A 15,515-nucleotide genomic window follows, 5' to 3' on the forward strand; every position below is an offset into this window, starting at 1 on the left:
GGAGACATTTGTAAGTTGGATGTTTGAAAGTAGGGGCCTGCCCTATATGCTCTGCAGAAATGGCGGAACAAGGTGTTGGTGTTGCCACAAGATTGTAAGCCCTCAAAGTGACTCTTGGTGGGCGCTGGAGCGCCCTGCTGTGAACGATTATATCAAGAATTGTAATTACATGCCATTGTTGAACAGTGGTAGAAAAATTGACCTTTGGTGGTTGTGGTGCTGGTGCCACAACACTATAAGTCCTCACAGTTACTCTGGGTGGGCACAGGAACGGGCACTCCTGTGAACTATTATATCAAGAAATGTAATTACATGCCCCTGTTAAACAGGGGCTGAAAAATTGGGCCTTAGGCACTGGTGCTGGTGCCATGACACTGCAACCTCACCCATATACTCTAATTGTGGTGCAGGAATGAGCCCTGCTGCAAAGCATTGCATCAAAAATTTTAATTAAACGCCCCTGTTAAACAGGGGCTGAAAAATTGGGCTGGTGGCATCACCCAGAACCAAAAATGTTCTTCCAACATATCAGCGGAGGAGGAAGAGGATAGACAATCAACATAACAGGACAGTCACTCAGCATCAGCATAGGCAGTCTTGAAGGGATGTGATATTTCAAAAAAAATTATTCGGTTACATCAGCTTCAGGTGCTTGGTAGCTGTGGGTGATCCAAGACTGATTCATCTTGATGAAGGTCAGTCGATCAACTGAGTCGGTGGACAGGCGTACCCTGTGATCGGTAACAAAGCCACCAGCAGCACTGAAGGTGCGTTCCGAAAGAACGCTGGATGCAGGACAGGCCAGTAGCTCAATTACTTACTGTGCAAGCTCTGGCCAGTGATCCATCCTCAAGACCCAGTAAGCCAGAGGATTTTCGGTGGGAAAGGTGTCCAAGTCTGACCTTGCCCCTAGGTATTCCTGCACCATGTAAATTAGACGCTGGCGATGGTTGCTGGAACCGATCATGTCTTGGGGCTGCGGACTAAAAAATTGTCTGAACACATCGGTCAGACGGCCACCTTCTCCACTGCTCCTTCTGACCGATGCCTCAGCAACACGTTGTCCAGGACCAGGAGTTTGTAACCTCCCAGTCTCTGGAAACGCGTTGCACAGACCTTTCTGCAAGGCCTCCCGGAGATATCTCATCCTCTGCTCCCTCTACGATGGCAAGATAAGGTCAGCAACCTTACTCTTGTACCGTGGATCAAGGAGAGTGGCCAGCCAGTAATGGTCCCTCTCCTTGATCCAAATAATACGAGGATCCTTCCGCAGGCTTTGCAGGATCAGGGAGGCCATGCAGCGTAGGTTAGCTGAGGCATTCGGTCCGGAGTCCTCTGGGTCACTAAGGACAACATGATCCGCAGCTACTTCCTCCCAGCCACGTACAAGTCCATGGGTTTCTTGGGACTGTAAATCATCCCTACAAGACTGTTGCTGCTGCTGATGCTGAGTGCCAGCCTCCACCTCCATGCTGACATAATCATCCTCCTCCTCCTCCTCCTCCTCCTCATCCTCTTCCTTTGTGATGGGTGGCACAGCAGGAACACTGTCTGGATAAAGGGGGCCTTGAGAGGTAAGGAAGTCCTCCTCTTCCTGCCTCTGTTCTGCCTCAAGTGCCCTGTCCATTATTCCACGCAGTGTATGCTCCAAGAGGTGGACAAGAGGTACAGTGTCACTGATGCATGCACTGTCACTGCTCACCATCCTCGTGGCCTCCTCAAATGGTGACAGGACAGTGCATGCATCCGTGATCATGCCCCACTGGCGGGGTAAGAAAAAACCAAGCTCCCCTGACCCTGTCCTGGTCCTGTAGTCGCACAGGTACTCATTGATGGCCCTCTGCTGCGTGTGCAGCCGCTCCAGCATGGCCAACATTGAGTTCCACCTGGTGGGCATGTCACATACAAGGCGGTTCTTGGGCAGGTTCAACTCCTTTTGGAGTTCAGTCAGCTGAGCACAGGCATTAAATAATCGGCAGAAATGCACACAGACTTTCCTGGCCTGCTTCAGGACATCCTGTAAGCCCGAGTACCTGCCCAAGAACACTTGCCAACGAGCTGCATGGCAGGTCAACATAGGTCTGGTCAAGCATGTGGTGCCCAAGCGGCTGATGTTTTGGCCACACAAGATACGCTTGAGACATATGTTGCAAATAGCAGCGGTGCCATCTGATGCACTCGTCTCAAAAAAGGCCCACACCAAAGAACTTTTAGAATAACGTGCAGAGGCAGCGCCCTGCACAGGCGGAGCTCTGCGGTGTGATTCAGTCGGCGTGCTGCCCCTAAGCTGGCCCCCAGAGGGCATCCTGCCTCGTTGGACATGTGCCTCCTCCTCCTCTCTCCTACCAATTACCCACGTGGAGTCAGTGCCCTCATCATCCCCTCCCTCTTCATCGCTGGAGCAAACCTGGCAGTATGCTGCAGCTTGTGGAACATGACTGCCAGATTGCTGTCCTTCTTGAGCATCCCCTCTCTGCGCTCACGCTACTGCCTTCCTCTAGCTGAGTATCATCATCAGAGCCTACAAAACACTGGGCATCCTCCTGGAGCATGTAACCAACACTGGGCTCAAAGAGTTCAGGAGACTCCTCAGGAGGACGTGGTGGGTCTAGGGAAGGAGTCACTGGTAATGACATTGAGAGGAGGGAAGACGATGCGTTGGCAGCTGCTTTGCTAGTACCCTGAGCCTGGGTGAGAGAGGATGAGGAGGATGAAGAGGGCTTGGTCATCCACTCTACCAAGTCTTCGGCATGTTGCGGCTCAACATGTCCAGCTGCCGAAAAAGGACAAGCGTGTCCCATGGCCACGTGCTGATACAGACGATGCACCGCGTCCGCGACCAGCACTGTTTTCTCTAGACACAGAGCCTGCTTGCCCTCTTTTATTGGCTCGCGTCTGTCTGCCTCTCCTTGCTGTCCTTCCAGACATGGTAATGGCCTGAAGGGAGATGGGAAAACCAGCAATTGGGTAGTGTATATTGTGCTGGAGGCACACACAACACCCACTAACTCCTGCAGATGGCAGATGGCAGATGGCTCAATTAGAGAAGAGCTATGTAGGTGGATATAACTGTGTATACTGTGGTCAGGGCACACAGACAGCACGCACAATCTCCTACAACTGACTGCAAGCTCTATTTAAAAAGAGCAAGATAGCTAGCTATATAGGGGGATATAACGGTGTATTCTGAGGTCAGGGCATGCAGACAGCACGCACAATCTCCTACAGCTGACTGCAAGCTCTATTTAAAAAGAGCAAGATAGCTAGCTATATAGGTGGATATATTATTATAGGTGGATATAACTGTGTATTCTTCGGTCAGGGCACGCAGACAGCACGCACAATCTCCTACAACTGACTGCAAGCTCTATTTAAAAAGAGCAAGATAACTAGCTATATAGGTGGATATAACGGTGTATTCTGCAGTCAGGGCACGCAGACAGCAAGCACAATCTCCTACAACTGACTGCAAGCTCTATTTAAAAAGAGCAAGATAGATAGCTATATAGGTGGATATAACGGTGTATTCTGTGGTCAGGGCACGCAGACAGCACACACAATCTCCGACAGCTGACTGCAAGCTCTATTTAAAAAGAGCAAGATAGCTAGCTATATAGGTGGATATAACGGTGTATTCTGCAGTCAGGGCACGCAGACAGCACGCACAATCTTCTACAACTGACTGCAAGCTCTATTTAAAAAGAGCAAGATAGCTAGCTATATAGGTGGATATAACGGTGTATTCTGCAGTCGGGGCACGCAGACACCACGCGCAATCTCCTACAGCTGACTGCAGGCTCTATTTAAAAAGAGCAAGATAGCTAGCTATAAAGGTGGATATAACGGTGTATTCTGTGGTCAGGGCACGCAGACAGCACACACAATCTCCGACAGCTGACTGCAAGCTCTATTTAAAAAGAGCAAGATAGCTAGCTATATAGGTGGATATAACGGTGTATTCTGCAGTCAGGGCACGCAGACAGCACGCACAATCTTCTACAACTGACTGCAAGCTCTATTTAAAAAGAGCAAGATAGCTAGCTATATAGGTGGATATAACGGTGTATTCTGCAGTCGGGGCACGCAGACACCACGCGCAATCTCCTACAGCTGACTGCAGGCTCTATTTAAAAAGAGCAAGATAGCTAGCTATAAAGGTGGATATAACAATGTATTCTGCGGTCAGGGCACGCAGACAGCACGCACAATCTCCTACAACTGACTGCAAGATCTATTTAAAAAGAGCAAGATAGCTAGCTATATAGGTGGATATAACGGTGTATTCTGCGGTCAGGGCACGCAGACAACAACCACTACAGAAGAGCAAGAACACAAAATCGGCCGATAATGAACGGTGTATACTGTGCAGAAGGTACACAGAACACCCACTAACTCCTACAGACGCCAACACACTACACAAGGCCGCCGTGCTGGCGGCCTTATATAGTGTGGGGCGTGTACTACACAGCCTGAGCTATGATTGGCCACAGGCATCCTGCCTGTGGCCAATCATGGCTCTCCTCACTGCTGGCACTGTGTGGCCAAGCATGCAGGGTCACAGTGCATGCTTGGCCAATCATGAGCCAGCAATGCACTGCAATGCACTGCGAACGGACGAACAGCCAATGTTCGAGTCGAACACGAAGCTCATCCCTAGTCATCAGCATAATGATGGTGTTGAAAGCTGTGGTTGGCTATTAACTAATTCAGGGAGGAGATGTAGATATAAAATAGAAGGTGTCAGAGGGCAGAGTTTTAGTTGACACTGAAGGTTCACTTACAGTAGATATGTAGAAAGAGAACCGGGAAAGAGCAGGGTCTTGGTGGACAAGGGAGTGGAGCTATTTTGAGGAAGAGCAAGTGGATTACTTAGGGGTAGTTCGCAAAAAGGTCCCTAGATGGCAGCACAAAACAGTACCTAACAGAATAGCATATGAGTAGAAATCTCCTAGTAATAAACAACACACTACAGTCCAGTTTAGTGCAAATACAGTTTATTCTCTTGGGGGTAACATCTTGCTCACAAAAAGGCTGGCTGTAGTTAGTACCCTGAATGATCACCCACAGGATCTACAAACAGGCATAATTTTTAATATTCCTGCACAGATATACTCTATAAAAGGAATACAAACTTCTGTAAACTGTTGTAAAGTTTGTATTAGAGTTGTAGAGTACAGTTGTCAGTTTATAGCTAAGGAGACACAATGAGATTTTGACAGCCTGAGGATAACTGTGTTGTCTATACTCCCAACGCACACATTCCTGGATCACAGGCTCATCAGTACTGTAGGGATTACCAGCTGGATACTGGATATATCACAGATCAATACACAACTTTTCAGAGCCACGCAGGACCCCTTCATCAGGCATGTGGGGTCCTGCATGGCTCTGAAACGTTGCACCTATTATTTTGTGATTCTCCGCAAAAAAAGTTTTGGACTGCAATTGAAGATTCATGGTGTGCTGGCGAATAAATGTATTGATCTGAGGATAGCTGTTATTGGCACTTTGGGGCTTATTTACAAAGGCTGGAGAGTGTAAATCAGCCTAACTTTTGCATAGAAACCAATCACCTTCCATGTTTTATAGCCGAAGTTTAAAGTGGAGCTCTGCGCAAAAGGGGAAGCTCCACTTGAAAAATTGGCTCATGTGAAGACACAGCTGGATGCCTGGACAGGTAAGTGTCCTAATATTAAAAGTCAGCAGCTGAATTAATTTGTTCTGCAGGAGCCTGTAAGCCAGATTCTCTCTAATTGAAGAAGCTGAGGTTAGAAGTTGATTGGTTTCTATGCAGAAGTGAGCCTGATTTTTAGTAATTAAACCCTACAGAGTTAATTTCACTACTGGCCCAGATGACCAAAAGCTCTGAGGGCATAAAGATAAATTTACACTACTAAGACAGCAAAAACATTTTTCTTTACTGCACAGGCTGCAAAGGGGGTCTGTGACCAGCCATAGTGATTCTAAAGTTATTTTTGATTGTAAATGTCACAGAGGTTATGGGGTCAGTGTCAACAGCAACCTCACAATCCTTCATAATACAGTACTGACAGTACAGTAGCTGTGTTTTCTACACAAGCACAGGTATTCAATGTTGTGTTGCATTGTATGCATTTTTTGCGTTGTAGTACATTGGCAGCCCATTCTAAATAGGTGGGCTGCCTTAATGCAGCGCATATCTATGTGCATGTGCTAAGGCACAGCAACACATTTTAAAGATGTCATGCGGGCTTAAAAGTGAAGTAACATGCAGTCCTTTGTGGATGCTGGGGATTTATAGAAGGTTGTTTAGCACTTTAAAATTTGGATTTGTTTGTTTAATAGTTTCAGTTTCATGTATTTATTATTATTATTATTATACAGGATTTATAAAACGCCAACAGTTTGCACAGTGCTTTACAATATTAGGGCAGACAGTACAATTACAATACAATTCAATACAGGAGGAATCAGAGGGCCCTGCTCGTTGGAGCTTACAATCTAGGAGGGAAGGTCAAGTGATACAAAAGGGTAAAAACTGTAGGGGTTGGGCTGATGAAGAAAACGAAAGTACAGTTGTTAGGTGGAGGCAGGATAGGTAGGATCGCCTAAAAGTGGATAGATTTGGTGATAGTCTGGAAGATTGGGTTAGAGAATTCCAGAGGATGGGAGAGGCTCTGGAGAAGTCCTAAAGATGAGTATGGGAGGAGGTGAAGAGGGACCTAGAGAGCAGAAAGTCTTGGGAGAAACGAAGAGGATGATTAGGTTGGTATTTTGAGACTAGGTTAGTGATATAGCTGGGGGCAGAACTGTGGATAGTTTTGTAAGTTCTTATTACAATTTTGAATTTAATTTGTTGGGTGAGTGGCAGCCAATGGAGGGATTGGCAGAGAGGGGTAGCAGGCACTGAGTGGTTTGTAAGGTAGATGAGTCTGGCAGCAGTATTCACGATGGAGTTAAGGGGGATAGGCTATTTAAAGGTAAGCCAATGAGGAGGGAGTTGCAGTAGTCGAGGCGACAGATGACCGAGGAATGAATCAGGAGCTTTGTAGTTTAATTGGTTAAGAAGGGACATAGTTTGGAGATGTTGCGGAGGTTGAGACAGCAAGCTTTGGAAAGGGATTACTTATGCAGAGCAATGTATAATTTAGCTTTTAACTATTTATAAAATAATATCAGATGATAAAAATCATCTACAGCCCTTGTTATAAATCTAAAATTGGATTGATACCAGATTACTTATGAAATATATGCATTTTGTAACAAGCTTTATCCATTTAAACTGTAAGCTACAATGACACATCTTCTTCGTAGTTCCCCAAGCAGCCATCTTTCATAAAACATGGAAACTATTTTTTTTAACCAACATTTGTGACTGCTGACGAAGGCAGACATTTCCTGAGATGTACAAACCTGATGTACTGCTAATGATGATGCGCAAATTTCCATGAATTTCCCTGCTTAACGTGTCTGTCTGCCTCTTTTTTTACACAGACGTTTCAGGCCAAGAATATCATGCCAAGTTTAGATGTGCTTCAAATCTTGGCAGGAAAATTTACTTGGATTTGGTTACAGGCACAAAAGAATATGAATAATATGTTTAATTACATGATCTGCAAGCATCTTTCGTAATAAAGCATCAAAATAATATTATTTTCACTGAAATAAAACTTCAAGCTTCCGCATTCTTTTGTCAATGAGCCCCTCAAGGTTAGCTCTATGAAATCTCTTGCAGGGTAAACAGCTTCCTAAGACTAACTGGAGGTATTCTATATCAAATAATGACATTTAGGCTTGGTTCACACTATTTCGATATGGGAAACCCAGCAATATTTTTATATTACTGGGGCAAATTCAGATATGTGTCATCACCATCCAATGGTGGTTCTTGATGGCCTTGTTGATAACCCTCTAAGGACAATGTAACTGTGTTCTATTTTGTTTCAGTATATATTTACAATTACACAGACATTTTGGTTAGAATACATTGACTAGGTGGGCGTTGTATATAAATAAATGAATAATTGTATAAAACATTGTTTATTCAATTTGATGCAAAAGAAGTGAGTAATTAATCACAAAAGGTGGCCAAAAGGGTTACTGTGTTAGGAGGATCTTTTTTCCTAGTTTTATTTATTTTCAATTTCTTTTTATTAATATTGGTTGTATTAGTAACATAGCAATTGCATTGCATAGCGTTTGTTTTAAATTTATTGGTATTCTATTGGATAACATTAGGGAGGAGTTAACCAATCTGTGTGTGTTGGTGCACACCTGGTGATTCCCTTGATACAGACATCAGCAATCAGAGGATTTTGGGCAAAAAAGATTTTTCCTTGTGACTGCCACATCCCTCCTTCCCATGCTGCCTTGTATGCCACACTATTCTCTTCTTTCCTAAAGGCCATCTAGGGATTTGTGCCACTGCACCCACTACATTGCTAAGCGCAACTGTTTTATGAGGGCAGTGCTTTTATCACGTATCACTCATTTATTTATTATTTAAACACAAAGGGGTTGATTCACTAAAACTAGAGAGTGCAAAATCTGGTGCAGCTGTGCATAATAGCCAATCATCTTCTAACGTCAACTTGTTCAATTAAGCTTTGAAAAAAACCTGAAGACTGATTAGTTTCTATGCAGAGCTGCACCAGATTTTGCACTCTTTGGTTTTAGTATATCAACCCCAAAGTTTTTAAAGCCAAAGTTTTTAACCACACTTTTTTAAGTCTTATGTTTAAACTTTGGTCTCCCTGCTCAGTTAAAATTTCAAAAGAATTGTAACATAACCTGGAAAATCCTCAACTAAACACTTGCCCCCTGCAATATTTTCACCTGGATACCTGCGCTTAGGTAAAAAAAAAATGAAGTAGCCTATATAGGAGCTCAATACAAAGTAGTTTATCTTAAAATTTTTGATGGAAAAGCTTATAGTGGAATAATTTAACGACTGTTTTAAATTTTAGTGTCCCAAACCTTCTAACAGGGGTGAATCAAGCAAATTATCGGTCAAGTAGATTTAGAAAAAATTAGGTTTAAAGGGCTTCTAAGGGCTTGTTCACACTAGAAGAAATTACTGCTGCTCCTCTGAAAAGCAATCCAATCCTGCAGCACAATTTTCATAAGGAGGAGCATATAGCCCCACATACTGTAGTGTTCAGAGCAGCTTGGGGGGGGGGGGCATTCACAAAGCGCATTGTACTTCATGCATGCTTAGTAGGGAACCGGGCGCGAAGCCGCAAGGCTTCCCTGCCAGTTTCCCTTACAAGAAATGGTGGCAGCAGCACCCGAGAGCTGATTGAAAAATTGGCTGGGGTGCTGACATTGAGGGATCCCTGGACAGGTAAGTGTCCTGATATAAAAAATCAGTAGCTACCTTATCTGTATAATTAGGCACCATGAGTTGCTGTCTCCTACCTATACCACCCTACTTTCCTGATCCACTGATAAAATATCCTATGCAAATATTGTCTTTCTGAAAATCGTAACCCTTCATTAGCGGAAAAGATTGCCTAAATCAAAAACGAAATTTAAAAGGAGGGTGGTGTCCCGGAAAACATAGCAACGCTTGTAAAAGTAATCAACTTTATTCAATAAGTCTATAAAATCCAAGGGATATACCCCTATATTCTAAAAACAAATATCACAAATAGCATGGAGAGTATTACAGAACATCATCCCCAACCAATATGTTTCTAAATAATTAAGTTTTAATAACACACTTCTAGAATAATGCCAAATAAATGGTTATCTTGGGGTTTTAATCACACTGTGTTTTGATAAATGACCCACAGAGCAAGATCCCAACATCTTTCATCCTGATGGGCTTCTTCAGGGGATTAATGGGGTTTATGTTCTGCCAAAGGAGAAACAAGTAAATAAGAACCACTGTTTTATATTGCACACAACAAAATTCAACCAAACAGCGCCTTAAAGTGAGCATATAAACTGTGCATGGCAAAAACGGCAGTGAAAAAATAAAATTGATGACATACAAATAAGATAACGTGTGTAAATATATTTGTTCACACCTGTTCTCATGGAATCTGTAAATCAACCTGCCCACACCGACTGGGATCCAATTCATATTAGAGACAGTCTTGGCCACTGTGGCGTTTACCACTCATCCAAGGAAACACCCTGAAGAGGACACCGACACACAATGCACCACTAGTTAACATTCATAATCATCAAAAGTCAAGTCATATGTAAATGTGTAGCCCCTTGAGGTCACCATTAAATCGGGCCTACCCTTAACGGCGTCCTTCCTTCACCTATTTTAATTTTAGATTCAAGTAGAAAAATCTGAAAATAAACCTAAATGTTTCCAAAAAGTCTGGCTACTATTTATTTGTTAGTGCCTTTTCAATTAGGGCTCAGGCATATTGGAGCATATAGTTGTGGGAGCATCGCTAATATCTTTAGCAATGCTTCCACAAGCATATTAGTATTCAAGTGTAATTTGGGAGGCACTTTTTGGCATAGCAGCTGGGAACAAGGGTTTTACTATCTATTTTGTCTTTCATATTTTTTTCCGATTTTTGTAGTTTTTGTATAAGTTTCACTAAGCACTGACATATATATTTATATTGGGGCGTATAGCATAACATTAATATTTCACTACATGGGAGTCATGTGTGTTGCACAAATTAATTACAGGATACTATATGCAGGTATATGCAGTTTTGAGAATATTTCCTCTGAGAGCTGCATATACTGGTGTAAAAATAGGTACAGCTGCATTTTTTATGCTATATGCCCCAATATTTCTATGAGAATGAGCCCTTAACCTTTTTTCTACACGTTTCTCACAAAATAAATACAGTATAAACTTTCATATTTTAACTAGTTAAGGACCGGAAGAATTTGCCTCCTTAATGACCAGGCCATTTTTTCAATGCGTCGCTTAAACTGACAATTGCGCGGTCGTGCAATGCTATACCCAATCAGAAAATACTTTTTTTTCGTACAAATAGAGCTTTCTTTTGGTGGTATTTGATCACCTCTGAGGTTTTTTTAATTTTTTTTATTTCTTTGTGCAATAAACAAAAAAAGAGCGACAATTTTGAAAAAAAAAAACAATATTTTTTACTTTTTGCTATAATAAATGTAAAAAAATAAAAAATAAAAAATAAAATATATATATATATATTTTCTTCGTTAGTTTAGGCCACTATGTATATACTTCTACATATTTTTGGTAAAAAAAAAAAAGAAAAGAAAAAAATCGCAATAGGTATATATTGATTGGTTTGCACAAAAGTTATTGAGTCTACAAACAATGGGATAGATTCAGGGACTTTTATTTTTTTTTATTGTTTTTACTAGTAATGGTGGCGATCTGCTATTTTTAGCAGGACTGTGGCATTGTGGTGGACAAATCTGACTCCAAATTACACTTTTTGGGGACCAGTGACTTTATTACATTGATCAGTGCTATAAAATGACTGGGAACAGTAGATCTGTCATGTCATCTATCAGAATGGGGATCCACCTTGCTTACAAAGGCAGATCCCCATTCTGCTTCTGTACTAGGGGATCGCGGGTCGCCAGTGGACATAGAGCCCGCCCGACCCTTGGGCACGCACTGCCCGCCAGCAACTGCGCCTGCGTGAGCCGATGTACAATGACAGCAATTCGCCCAGGAGAGCCAACCTTCTGCAGTACAACTGCGACAGATGTTCTTAAACGTTCTTGAAAAAAATATTTAAATATTCTATCAGGATAAGCAGAAAAGGGGTTTCTACATGTCAAAGCTTTTGGTGGTTTATTTCCATATATGTAAGGTAATCCCCCCCCATTTTACTAAAGTCTTCTATAGTCATTGCATGCACAAATTTGGAGAAGTTTCTTTGCTTCATGTTGACTGTAAGTAATTATTTAAAGTGTTGAGGAGCAAGGGGGCGTGGCTTAGCAGCGAATGTAGAAGGACGTGTGTTCCTGGAGCTCCGCCGGCCATCCGTGCATTCATCCTCCCCAGCCCACTTTCAGGCAGCGATACACCCCAGGATTGCTCCACCGGGTACCGGGAGACGAGCGGGCTTTGCCGCCGCACGCCGTAAGACAACGGACATGTCTAAGAGGCATAATGTGAGCAAGGCCCTGGCGGACCCCCCTGACCAAGATGGCGCCGGCGCGCGGCGGGCGGCGAAGGACTGCTACAAGGAGGCCGCACAGAAACTCCTGTATGGAGGGAAATCCTACAAGGAAGCCCTGGCTGGTCAACCCACATCGGGGGCTACCCCTCGGGGGTCTCCGGATGCCGATGACACTCTCCTTCTGGAAGATGCTGACGGATTCCCTGCAGTGTGGAACACAGTGAGTACCCCCAATGGCAATGTCCCTGAGTCGCAAGCTCACTCTCCTGCTGCTGATGTGACAGAACCCACCTTGAGAGACATATTTACTGCGGTCACCTCATGTATTCATTCTATAACTGCTCTCTCTGCTGATATCAAAGGTGTAAAAGCTGAAATTACATTTGTCCGCCATGATATGCAAAAACTCAGGGAGAGGGCTTCAGCCCTGGAAGGGCGATTGAGCACAGTGGAGGACGACATGATACCTATGCAGAGAGACTTGAGATTTAATTGCCATCTCACTGAGCAACATGCTATGCGACTCGACGAAATGGAGAATCGCATGAGGCGCAATAATGTCCGTGCCCTGGGGATACTGGAAAGGGCTGAGGGCAAAAATCCTGTGGACTTTATTAAGAACTGGTTGACCTCAACGTTTGTTAAAGAGTCCTTCTCCCCCCTCTTTGCTGTGGAGCGAGCTCATAGGGTGCCCTCCCGCCCGTTGCCCCCGGGTAACTATCCTCGACCCTTCCTGTTCAAACTTCTCAACTACAAAGACAGGGATGCTGTACTTTCCAAGGCAAGGGGATTCTCTGACAAGATGGTGATTGACAATGCCAGAATATCGCTATTTCCTGACTTCTCAGCAGAACTGCAGAAAAAACGAGCAACATTTATTGAAGTCAAAAAGAGGCTCAGGGATCTTAATGTCCAATATGGCATGCTGTACCCAGCTCGTCTTCGGGTTACCGCCCTGGGCTCTACCCATTTCTTTGATAGTCCTGCTGCGACCAGGCAATGGCTAGACCGTGAGGATAAAGCACTTAAAGAAGCCAGGCAACTACGACCTCCTGTTTGACCCCAGCATCGGCTGTCTCTTTCTGACGGGGACTATCTACATGCAGACTCGTGAAAAGAACTCAGATCTTACTTCTACCTAAAGATAGACTTATGCTGCTTGTTCGGGTGAAACCCCTTTTGTTACCTGGGAATGTTTTCCCTGGGTGTTTCCGTGGCCTTCCCCCCCCCCCCCCCCCAATAGAGGAATTGGGGACATGTTGCAGGTCCAGGGCCAGGTTGGCTCTGCAACTGACTTCCTTATCACCTACTTTTTGGATTTTCTTTTCCTTTTTTTCTTTGCTTCCCTTCCCCTCCCTTTTTTTTCACAGAGTCCCTCTGATTTCGTAACCTTTTCTTTGCTGCAGAGACATCACCCTCATGATCGGTTCCAGAACTGTGGAGGGAGGCCCTTCCTTCTCCTGCCCGGGTACTTTAGCATCAAGAGTGACTGTACCTGGGCGGTTTGGTTCAGTAATATCTCTCTGTTTATCCTACCATTGCTAACACTTATGCTGGGTATGTACATTTTTATATTTTTGTACAATGTCGACAACCGTTAAGTGCCTTTCCTGGAATGTTAGGGGGCTGAGCAGTCCTGTGAAACGTCTGGCGGTCCTAAGACATTTGAAGGCCATGGGTTCAGGAATTGTCTGCCTTTAGGAGACTCATTTCCCCCCGGATCATATACCTAGCCTTAGTCCAAGGGTATACCCTACTCAATTCCATTCCACGTTTTTTGCATTTGCTAGGGGAGCGAGTGTCTTGATTCGTCAGGATGCCCGCTTCACTTGTTCCCAGGCGGTTATTGATCCTGGGGGAAGATATATATTTCTATTTGGTAGACTTGCTCACTGGGCATGCATTATTGCTAATATCTATGTACCACCCCCTTACTCAGCTGAAGTTCTCCGCTGTTTAGCCAGGTTCATGGCCCCGCACCCCGCGGTCCCCCTGTTGGCGCTGGGTGACTTTAACAACTATCTAAATCACCGGAGGGACAAGATACCCGTCCCCCCATCCATGCCCTCTCGCCCTACGGGTGATACTCCATTTGCAGACCTATTGGCCGAAATTGGGTTGACGGATGTGTGGCGGACCTCTCACCCCCAGGTCAAGTGTTACTCGTGCTGCTCTACCGCTTATAGAAGCCTATCGCGCATTGACCTGGGGCTGGGTAATAAGGCCTTACTCCCTTTGGTTGTAGACTCTGGTTATGGAGATAGACACATTTCTGACCACTCATCTTTTTGGGTTGAACTTAAACTATTTACTGCTGTTAGCCCTAGGGCGTGGAAATTGAACCCTTTTTGGCTGGCGCTTTTTCCCTCACCCGACCCCATTAGTGACAATCTCCAGCTCTTTCTGCGGGACAACCTTGGTTCTGCCTCCTTGGGTACGGTTTGGGACACAGCGAAAGCCTTTTTAAGGGGTCAGTTCATTACTGCCATTAATGCTATTAAAACAAACACCAAGGCCTGGGAAAGGGAGGTATGCAAAACACTTAGAGACGCGGAGGACCAATATGTCAACCGCCCCTCAGACACTACCAAAAAGCTCTGGCTGGGAGCCCAGGCTATGGCTACTCAGCTTGCTCTTCAGTTAGCGGAAAATAAGAGATTTTTTTTGCAGCAAACGCATTTTGAGGAGGGAGAGTCTACTGGTCACATGCTGGCCATGCTGGCGAGAGCCCAGGGATCCGCCCCAATGGTTACTTCCCTGTGTGATGCGCAGGGAGTAATCCACACGGACACCCCCTCTATATTGCAAATTTTTCGCTCATTTTACGCAGATCTGTATGCCTCCAAGGTCCATCCCAGTACAGAAGAGATAGATGCTTTTCTGGCAAGGAGTGAACTGCCTCGCTTATCTGCTTCAGACGCTCGTAGGTTGGATGCCCCATTAGACATAGACGAACTTGCTCTGGCACTGGAGCAAACCCATAACAACAAATCTCCAGGGGCGGACGGGCTTCCCTCTGAGGTGTATAAGCGATATGCGGCCACTTTACTACCAACACTTTTGAAAGTTTTTAATAGTGCTTTGGAATCTGGCATGCTCCCGGATTCCATGAATGAAGCAGTCATAATTGTGATATTGAAACCGGGTAAAGAGCCCACGTCCCCTGATTCCTACCGACCCATCTCCCTACTTACAACGGATATCAAACTGTTAGCTAGAGTCCTGGCAACCAGACTATCCCAAGTTATTCAGAAGTTAGTGCACAGTGACCAGTCAGGCTTCATACCCACGAGATCCACGGCACACAATATACGACGTCTCTATTTAAATATTCAAATCCCCGTACTGAATCCTGGTAACCGAGCCATCCTCTCGCTGGACGCAGCTAAGGCCTTCGACAGCGTCGAGTGGCCTTACCTGTGGAAGGTTTTGGAGAGA

Source organism: Lithobates pipiens, unplaced genomic scaffold, assembly GCF_037356315.1.
Source record: "Lithobates pipiens isolate NorthernLeopardFrog02 unplaced genomic scaffold, aLitPip1_a1.2 Scaffold_19, whole genome shotgun sequence".
NCBI lineage: Eukaryota > Metazoa > Chordata > Amphibia > Anura > Ranidae > Lithobates > Lithobates pipiens.